The 10823-nt window shown below is 36.1% G+C and overlaps 1 pseudogene; it reads left to right on the forward strand.

The window, feature by feature from the left end:
• Positions 1-1541: 1541 nt before the first annotated feature.
• On the forward strand, positions 1542-10617 carry LOC126851844 (probable multidrug resistance-associated protein lethal(2)03659; annotated as a pseudogene).
• The last annotated feature ends 206 nt before the right edge of the window (positions 10618-10823 follow it).

Raw genomic sequence — 10823 nt, forward strand, 5'->3', positions numbered from 1 at the left:
AACATGTAATTGTAATATTGAATGATAATGTTACAGCCACATTCCAAAAACATTACAAAAACCAATATTTGGTAATCGTACCTACTTTGTTCGTTTACCGCTATGCGGCGTGCGTTGCATTATCCATCTCGCATTTAATTTTAAGTCACGATGATTATATAAAGGTTGTAAAGAGCGGCTAATAAGATTAAAGTATAATAACTAACGATATAATTTGTCTGATGGTCCTAACACAGGGACTTCAGATATTTAATTGAACGTTTAGAAATCGGGCAGATAAATGTCCGCAAAAATTAAAATTGTGTGTTCATTATCTACTTAAGTAAAATGGATCTAAAATCTAATATTTATATAAATAAAAATTTAAGTTTCTCAAATTAAATTGTTTAAATTTAATTATTTTATTATTTACTTAATTATGTTTAAATATGTTAGTGTTTTTGTCATATAATATATATATGTATGCAATAATACTTATAAAAATGAAAGGTTTAGAAAACATATACAAATGTTAAGATAAAAAACATCTATATATACTATATTATTATAAATATAATTGCACCGTAATGTATTGCATTGTAGAAGTATATAAATGTTACATTGCAATATTACAAAAAACGGTGCAATATTACAAAAAAACAACTTCAGTGTTATCTTCAACTCGAGAGTTAACTTGAGTGTTATTCTCAACTTAAGAGTAACGCTTAAAGAAAGAAAGTTGAGAGATATACTCAAGTTGAGTGTCCGAAATAATACTCAAATTGAGTATTATTTTGAGTGTTCTTTTTAGTGTTTTTTCCATAAGGGCTGCTAGAGTGTAGAGGGGATACGCACAGAAGGGCAAACCATGTACACAATAGAGATACGCATACAAAGGCGAACCGTGTACATATAATGCGCAGAGCGTATCTCCTCTATACGCTATGGTAGCATGACAGCGTCTTGAAAATAGCATCAGTGTTTATAACTTTCCACACAAATCGAGGTTCAACTCAAATCTTTGTATTGATAAGTGCTGTCGTATATAATATCATCACTCGAAATTTCATAACGTAATAACGACCTAAAAAAGTCAAAAGAGCACAGCTCAAAATCAACATTTCATGAACTATTATGCTCTCAAAATTACAATTAAATGCAAGATATGCAATTCGTTACGCAATATTAAATTAAGACATCGCGATTTACTACTAAAAAAGTCATTTACTTTCGAACCATAAAAAGAAAAGCAACGAGTTTCTCGAGACCTTAATCCGAATTTAAATAGTAACGCGTACACAAAATAACTGTGAGATTCCACCAAGTGCCGATATTATACGTCACAGAAGCATCATCAAAACGAATTGTACAACACGTAAGCTATTCAAATATATCATTATTACGCGGAATCTTTGTCTCGTGTTTCTCAATATTCGGAGTCCCAACTCCTAAGATGAGTCGAACCCTTGGATCATCCCCAAATTCCCATTGTACTCGGAGAGTATAAATATACACAATAATTTTCTAGTAAGTATGCATAAAGTGGAAAGTTGTAAACCCTTATGGAACATCACTTCGCATTAAAAGGTATATGCGTATGCAATATGTTTCACCACCTCCCCCCCTCCCGGGAGAACTTCACTATCAAAAAATTAGATACATATTAAAAATTAGACATAGTTTTGCGTTGAATCTCGCTTTACATGGAAAGCGAAAAAACCCAAGGAGCTACGTCCCTCGAAATGTAAACAGACACTTTTTCCACGTCTGCTTTACACAAATACAACATAAACAAACTTTATTTTTCCTTATTTTATAACAGAAAAAGCATTAAAACTGTGAAATTTTAAAATCACATATATCTCTGGAATCAGAAGAGGGCGCCACAAAATTCAAAGTGTGTGTTACTCAGAAATGTACCCTCTACAATATATCTAAAAATAAAAACGATCCGTGAGGTGTAAGTTAATTCGTACATTTACCTAAATAGTTATCAGTTCAGAAAAAAATAAAATATTTAACTAAAAATATTTAATTTTATGATAATTGTTAAAATTTTGTTATTAAATTAATTTATTACTTACTTTCGTAGCCATATTAATAAGCTTTTTAGCCATCATGGAACCAGTTTGTTGTACCATATAAAAATATCCTTTTCTTTTTAAAAGTATATACAGATGGTCATATTCCTAAAATCAACGTCCAAAAATTTCATTTTATAATCATGTTTTTATTTGGACATACACACATCCATGCACATTCACATACATGCATATATGAATATAGTGAATAAAGAAGAGATAAAAGAGAGCATTTGGTGCTAAGCGAACGTAGGAAAGTGACTATATAGCATAAAGAAAGATGCTCAAGATGGCCATTCATAGGCGCTAATATTGACTTCCTTTTACTCTTAGCTGCAGATTGCAATAAATGTCCATTTATTGATAAACGTCAAAAAAGTTCAAGATAACTTTCATGTTGTATTTCCGTATATATATATATATATATATATATATATATATATATATATATATACACTTATAAAACAAAGACGAGAAGCAAGGAAATAACTACTTCACTGTTGTTGCGATGCAAAGCATGGCTGTGTCGCTTGTTTATAATTTTATAAAACAGACTACAGTAAAAATTTGAACAGATACATACATATGTATTTATATATTATATCTTTTTAATTATTATTTTTAATATAAAATAAAATTTAATAAATTAGAATTTTTCCCACATTAATGTAATATTCGTATATAAATAAAGAACAACACATTTTGTGAATAATATTATTATTATAATATTATTATTAATAATATTATTATTATATGTCAAATATAAAAGAATCGATTACGAATATCGTCTATACAGGATATTCCGGAACAACCTTCGGTAAAATGACGTATTCCTGATACATTATAAAACGATTTTTCCTTTACCAAAATTTGAATTGAAGCGTAATTTTTGAGTTACAAGCAAAAATAGTTAGCAAATCACGCGTCGAGTACAGAAGGCAGGCAGTCGCTACGCGGTGCGCCGCGAGCGCCCAACGCAGCTGACCGTCCGACGTGTAATTACCACCGCATGAGTCGCTAACTATTTTATCTTATAACATAAAATAATGCTTTAAATAAAATTTTGGTAAAGAAGAAAATGTCTTAAAATTACGTCAGGAATACGTGTTTCTTAAAATAACATCACCTTAGCAAAAGTTGTTCCGGCCGTCGGACGTTGCAATCAGCTGATTGCTACACGTGATGTGTGTATGGCGATCTTGCGATTGACTGAAACCTTCGCATCGTGAATGCAATAATTTCGAAGAAACACGTATTCCTGACGTAATTTTAAGACATTTTCTTCTTTACCAAAATTTTATTTAAAGTATTTTTTATGTTATAAGATAAAATAGTTAGCGACTCATGCGGTGGTAATCACACGTCAGACCGTCAGCTGCGCCGGGCGCTCGCGGCGCGCCGCGCCGCACCGCGACTGCCTGCCTTCTGTACTCGACGCGTGATTTGCTAACTATTTTTACTTATAACTCAAAAATTACGCTTTAATTCAAATTTTGATAAAAAAATTGTCTTAGAATTGTATCAAGAATACGTCATTTTACGGACGGAAGGTTATTCCAGAACACCCTGTATATAATAAATTATTATAAGTTAAAGTTAAATTAAATAATAAAGAATATTTACTTATAGCACGTTCGCCGATGTGAGCATCTCTTCAAGGCTTAACAACAATCAGAGCTTTCAATGCTGAGAATATATTGATGGCGGATTTATGTAGTCATCAAGATCTTCATTCATCTGCCTGCCCCTTTCTCTTTTAGCGACATCCCGAGCTTTTGGCTTCTATATCGATATAATCTATCAACTTTATAGCGGAGTGATAATTGTAGCTTTTACGATCTTCGAAGATTTGACAATAGTCGGTAATATTGGTTTAATGATCACACAGATCATGTCGTTGATAAACATGTTACAGTGGGGAATTAGATAAACGGCTGAACTAGAAAGCCAATTAATTTCAATAGAAAGAATACTTGAATATAGTTACTTGGAAGAAGAGCCAATGATTGACAGTAAGTCAGAAATAAAACTACCAGATAATTGGCCGACAAAAGTCTTGTAGAATTCAAAAATGTGAATTTGAAATACATTCATCAAGGCGACTACATCCTTAAAGATATCAGTTTTATCGTTCTACCGAAAGAAAAGATCGGTATTGTCGGCAGAACCGGCGCAGGAAAATCCTCTCTGATTAATGCTCTCTTTCGTTTAGCTTGTATAGAGGGAGAGATTCGTATAGTTGATATATCCACTACCGCGATTGCTCTGCACAATTATCGATCAAAAATCAGTATTAATCCTCAAGAGCCATTCTTATTCACTGGCAGTCTACAAAATCTTGATCCTTTCGATCAATATTCTGACTCTATATTGTGGCAAGCTCTTCAAAATGTTGAATTAAAGGAGATAATCTCTCAGATGGCCGGCGGATTGAATACGAAAATATCCGACGAAGGATTAAATTTCAGCATAGGCCAGAGACAATTATTTTGTTTCGCGCGCGCTATTATCAAGAACAATCGAATTATGATATTGGATGAAGCAACTGCTAATATTGATCCTTACACGGATTCTCTTATACAAAAGACAATTAAAACAAAATTTATAAATTGCACTGTATTTACTGTAGCTCATAGATTGAATACTATTATGGATAGCGACAGAATATTTATAATGAATGCTGGGAGTCTTGTGGTAAGTCGTATAAAGAATTAAAAAGCAAGACGATTTCAATAATTTTGACGATACTATCTAATTACGATACGATCTAATTTGAGTATTATTCATCATATACTAAAAAATAATTATACAAAGTAGTAAAGACGCGATTTTTAGTGTTCGAAAATTATACTTTCGTATACACATACACATTCACACTTATATTACATTCACAATCATTTTTCTCCTCCTCCTTTGCCTCCCTCTACCTTCTACTCTCCTATCTCATAAATCCACTTACTCATTTATTTATTCATTAACGTTTATTCATCCATATCCACATACGCGCGCATATATATATATATATATATATATATATATATATATATATATATACAACTTGATTCAGAACAATTATTTGCCCTTAAAAGGTCGTATTCCTAAATGAATTCTAAGACAATTTTTCCTTTACGAGAATTTCGTCTGAAGCTTAGTTTTTAAATTAAAAAAAAATAGAAAATTACTGGACGAGTACAAAAGGTATGCAAGAGCGGTGCAACTCATCGTCCAATGTGAGGCGCTCGCTATAGCTGATCGAGCACTGTAGCGTTACATCGCCGCCCCTATCTATCTTCTATACTCGTCCTGTAATTCGCTAACTATTTCTCTTTATAATTTAAAAACTAAGTTTCAGACAAAATTTTTGTAAAGGAAAAATCATCTTAGAATTCATCAGGAATACGATCTTTTAAGGACAAATGCGTGTTCTGAATCATTCTGTATATGTAAGTATATATGTATTGTATATGCCGATATTTTCTAAAACTGAAAATTACCGTGGTTTGCAAGATTCTGGATATTTTTCTAGAAAATGATAGATAAACAAACAAATTAAGAGTATAATGCCCAAATATTGTGTACAAGTTGTTCTGTAAAGTCAGCACATCACTTGCTGATGACAGATTCTTGGAATCAGTAAAAGACAATTTTTTCTTGATAAAAATTCAGACATATCAATAATTTCCAAGTTATAAGCAATTAAAATAAAAAAATTTTTTACAAATTAAAATTTGTAAAGATTTAGAAGATTAACATAAATTATATTCTTCAGTTAATTCTAAACAGAGTTTACTTAACCAAAAAATTTAATTCAAGATTTAATTACAAAAATATATGGAACATTGGAAATTTGCAAAAAATGATTATCTCCCTTGATATTTTCACTGAGGAAAAGTCGTTGGGATAGTCCCGTTTGCGCATATTACGGATCGGACAAAATTTCCCGATCGGATACAGATCCGATCAGACACTGTAACATGTACTTTGTAAGTTCTAAAGCGAGGTCCACCCTGCGTACCGGTGGGATGGGTGCGAGAGAGGGGCCGAAGGCCTCTCTTGCACTCCCCTCCCCCTCCCGTGTGTATGTGTGTGCGCGCGCGCGTGCGTTCTTCCTGTCCATGCATGTACTTTGGTATAGCGTCTGTGTCGGTGTCCGAGCCGGTGTTCAATCGAGCCTGTGTCCGATCGGGCCTGTGTTCTATCGGGCCGGTGTCCAATTCGCAGCCATATGTGTCCGATCGAAACTGTGTCCGATCGAGCCTGTGTCCGATTGGGACTGTGTTCTATAGCAACAGTATCTATCCAATCGGAACTGTGTCCGATTGGATCTGTGTCCGATCGAGCCTGTGTCCGATCGAGAAATTTTGTCGTGTCCGATCTATAATGTGCGCAATCGAGATTCACTCGTACATATTCTGTGTACGCATGCACACTCATCTATGTACATGTATATATATATATATATATATATATATATATATGTGTGTGTGTGTGTGTGTGTGTGTGTGTGTGTGTGTGTGTGTGTGTGTGTGTGTATACAGAGTGTATCAAAACAAGTATTGTGTCCTTAAAGGATGGTATTCCTGAATGAATTCTAAAACAATTTTTTCTTTACGAAAATTTGATCTGAAGCTTAGTTTTTAAATTATAAAAGGAAATAGTGAGCGAATTACGGGGCGGGTAGATATGGTAGGCAGGGGCGGCACAACTTACCATTCTTTGCAGGCGCTTACGCGAGGCGCTCGCTACAGCTGACTCGAGCGCTACAGCGTACCCATCCCGTAAATCGCTCACTATTTCCTTTTTTAATTTAAAAACTAAGCTTCAGACGAAATTTTCGTAAAGGAAAAATAATCTTAGAAATCATTCAAGAATACGATGCTTTAAAAACGAACGATTGTTCTAAATCACCCCGTTACAGCACTTCGAACAGCTGTTTGCTATACGCGATGAGTGTGTGTGTGTGTGTGTGTCCATGTATGAGAACGTGTACGCGTATTACATACATACATACACTTTTACACACATACACATACAACACTCTCTCTCTCTCTCTCTCTCTGTCTCTGTCTCTGTCTCTCTCTCTCTCTCTCTCTCTCTCTCTCTCTCTCTCTCTCTCTCTCTCTCTGTCTCTCTCTCTCTCTCTCTCTCACTCTCCCTCTCTCTCTCTCTTACTCGCTCACTCTTTCTCGCTCTCTAATGCTTGCTCGCTCGCTCGCTCGCTCACTCACTCATTCGCCCTCTCACTGGTTCACTCACACTTATTACGTAAAAGATACATAATACACCAAGTACATAAAAAAATTCTAATTTGTACATAAAAGTTACTAACAAAAATTTTAATATTTATCCTTAAAAATAATTTTTAAATTTTGCAGAAAAAATATAAATTTTTATAATAAATAGTTATTACAAAAAGTAGTAAGATCCCTTTAAAAAAAACTTTACAAAGGTATTTTTAAAAAAAGTTAAGTATATAAAAAAATCCTATCTTGTAAGTAAAAAATTACTGACAAAAATTATAATATTTTCCAAAAAATAACTTTTAAAATAATTTTCCTTTGAAAAATAAGTTTCTCTTAAAAAATCTGAAATCAAAACTAAATATGAAATGAATAGTTAACTAGCCAATTACATAGAAACAGTTCAGTTTTTAAAAAGTTGTAATTTTGTAACGACCTGTGTCGTTACTAAAGCCTCGCGGACCGTCCACCCGTCCGCAAAAGAGGCCGGCGCTTGGCGCCCGATAAAATTTCACATATTCGCGCCGTTGCGAGGCAGCGAGCCCACCGTATGAGCCGCTGCTAAGCAATGCAATCCCCCACTAGGGCGGTGCGAGCCTAAGTAAGGGAAGCCGGCCGAGTATATAAGCCGGCTCGATACGGCTCGCGGCACCATTCCCTGGTCCCGATCCTCGGGACACTCGAAGCCTCAGAACGCTTTCTGAGTCTCCAGTTGACCGATCCTTATCCCGTTCCTTTAACCTGGTCTAGGAGACGAGTGCTCTCGTCTTCGGCCGAGTGCTCTCGGCGTCCAGTCCTGTCGATGCGAGGGAGTGCTCTCCCTCACACCAACCACCTCCGGCCCGGGGGACGAGTGCTCTTGTACCCTGTCGAGTGCTCTTGACGACCGGCGCTGTCCGTGATGAAGAGTGCTCTCTTCGTCGCCTCCTCGCGATACCGGCGATTTCGCCCACCGTGCGACGACCACCGATGGTCCGCGACCGGGAGCCTTAAGCTTCGTCCGATTTACATCGCGTCCGCGTCTTTTAAATACCGCGCGTAGTTCGTAAACCATTTATATTAAGCAAAGAGTCCGTACCCGCTCGTGACGCCAAGAACAGCATCTCCAGCGCTCAGTCCTTCTCAGGATAGGTCGCAAAGCACGCCGGCTGGTCCCTAATCCTTTTCAGGATAGGCCGCCGAGTAGTGCAAATTCTCGGCTCCGGACGTCACGCCCTGACACGGTTTTCCGTTAAGTGTTCAGATTCGATTTAGCCGTCCCCGATTTTGTTAGCCGATTCAGTTTCCTTATTTTCTCATATACCGTTAGCAATAAGCGATTCCTCTCATATCAATTTGCTGCTTCTGTTATTATGGGCTTATTCCATTCGTTTGTTCTTTAAATTAAGTTCCGCTATTCTAGTATTAGAAACCCGGGTTCCGTTCTCCAATTGTATTCGCGAGTCCTATGTATTGACCGATTCTGTTGTAGCATATATTCATACGAATAAATCATTGTTATTTGTTGAGTGTGTAATTTGCGAGCCCGCGAGTCTCTTCCTTCTCCCAAATCCTAGAACCGGCGAGCCGATCCGTGGCGTCGGAAAAGGCAGTTCGTTACAATTTAAAATAGTATTTGTCAAAAAATCAATCTTGCGTTTATAGAAATATTATAGATTTTCACGAAAAAATTAGAATGCATTTCATTTCTATCAAGACATTATATTATTATGTACCCTCTATTATTATATACCCTCCATTTAAATAAATATTTTTGTATAATATATAAAGTACTATTATGTTGCGGATTTTATTATAAATAAGTAAATCATAAAAACTTCTTAATCCTTACTGAAATAATGTTGATCATATTGATAACTAATTTTAAATTTAAAATGCCTTGTGCCAAATTGAACGATTTATTGTAAAATTAATCAACTTTACCAGATAAGTCCGAAGCGAAAAGGATAAAGATTAAAGCGACATACAAATACTTGGCGTGCTCGATGTGAAATAAAAATTGCAAAAATATTATTATCAATATATTATATCAATATATCAATATAATATGTATTATTATATCATTATCAATACATTAATATGACATATAATTCGATGGGCAAGCCAAGTAATTGTGTGTCGCTTTAATCTTCGTCCTTTTGTTTCGGACTTATCTGGCAAAGCTGATTAATTTTACAATAAATCAATCAATTTGGCACAAAGCATTTTAAATTTAAAATTAGTACTCAATATGATCAACGTTATTACAGTAAGGATTAAGAAATTTCTTATGATTTACTTATTTATAATAAAATCCGCAACATAATAGTACTTTATATATTATACAAAACAGGGAGAGGAGGAGAGGGTAGAAAAGTATAGGGGGTGTCGCTGACGCTGATCCTTTATAAGGTGTATGCTTCGGTGCTGGCAGGGGTAGATTGAGCGATGAGGTGGAGAAAAAGGATTGGTGCCGCAGAATCAGACGGGTTTCAGGAAGGGGTTAGGGACAATGGACAACATATTTGTGCTGAATTATTTAGTGAATAGGCAGTTGAGCAAGAAGAAAGGAAAATTAGTGACGTCTTTTATAAATCTTAAAGCAGCTTTTGATTCGGTGGATAGGAGGAAATTGGTAGAAGCGATGAGAGAGAGGGGAGTGAGGGAAGGGCTGGTCAGAAGGAGCGAGGATATTTTGAGGGAGACTAGAAACAGGGTGAGGAGAAGAGAGGATTTGGGAACAAGATTTTGGACAGGAACGGGAGTAAGGCAGGGGTGCCCATTGAGCCTCACTTATTCAATTTGGTAACGGCGGATATGGAGGAGGTAATGAGTAGAGGAGAATGGGGAGGGTTAAGTTAGGGAATGAAGACTCAACCTGGCATACGTGGATGATGTGGTTTTGATTGCGGAGGAGGATGATGGGATGAGGAGTATGATTGAGAGGTTAGAGAGCTATCTGGAAAAAAAGGGATTGGAGTAAATGTAGAAAAGTCGAAAATATTAAAATTTAGGAAAGGAGGAGGGAGAAAAAGAAATGGGTAAGCTGGAGGTGAAAAGGGAAGGTGATAGAGGAGGTAAAAGAATTCTCCTATTTGGGTTATGTAATGCAGAGGAATAGAGGACAGATAAGAGATAGGTTAAGGAAGGGTGCTGCTGTAATGAGTCAGGTTTGGGGAATAGGAAAAAGGAAATTTAAGAACGATTGGGGAAAAAGATTATGGCTCTTCGATAAACTGGTGATGGGGTATGGGGTGGAAATTTGGGAATGGAGAGAAAGGAAGGAGTTGGAGAAGCTACATGAAAGTTATTTAAGATGGGTATCAGGAGTGGAATGAGGAACGCCAGGTTATATGATAAGGCAGGAATTGCAGAGGGAGAAGTTGGAGGGAAGGGAAGCGGAGAAGGTGGAGGGGTATCGAGAAGAGTTGGAGAGGAGAGGAGTAAGAAGAAGAAGGATTTATCGAAGTGGGAAGAAGAAAGATGTGGGTTCTTTGAAAATAGAGGTATGGGCCTGGTGGAGGTAGAGGCGAAAAGGTCGGAA

Source organism: Cataglyphis hispanica, chromosome 9 (genome assembly GCF_021464435.1).
Source record: "Cataglyphis hispanica isolate Lineage 1 chromosome 9, ULB_Chis1_1.0, whole genome shotgun sequence".
NCBI lineage: Eukaryota > Metazoa > Arthropoda > Insecta > Hymenoptera > Formicidae > Cataglyphis > Cataglyphis hispanica.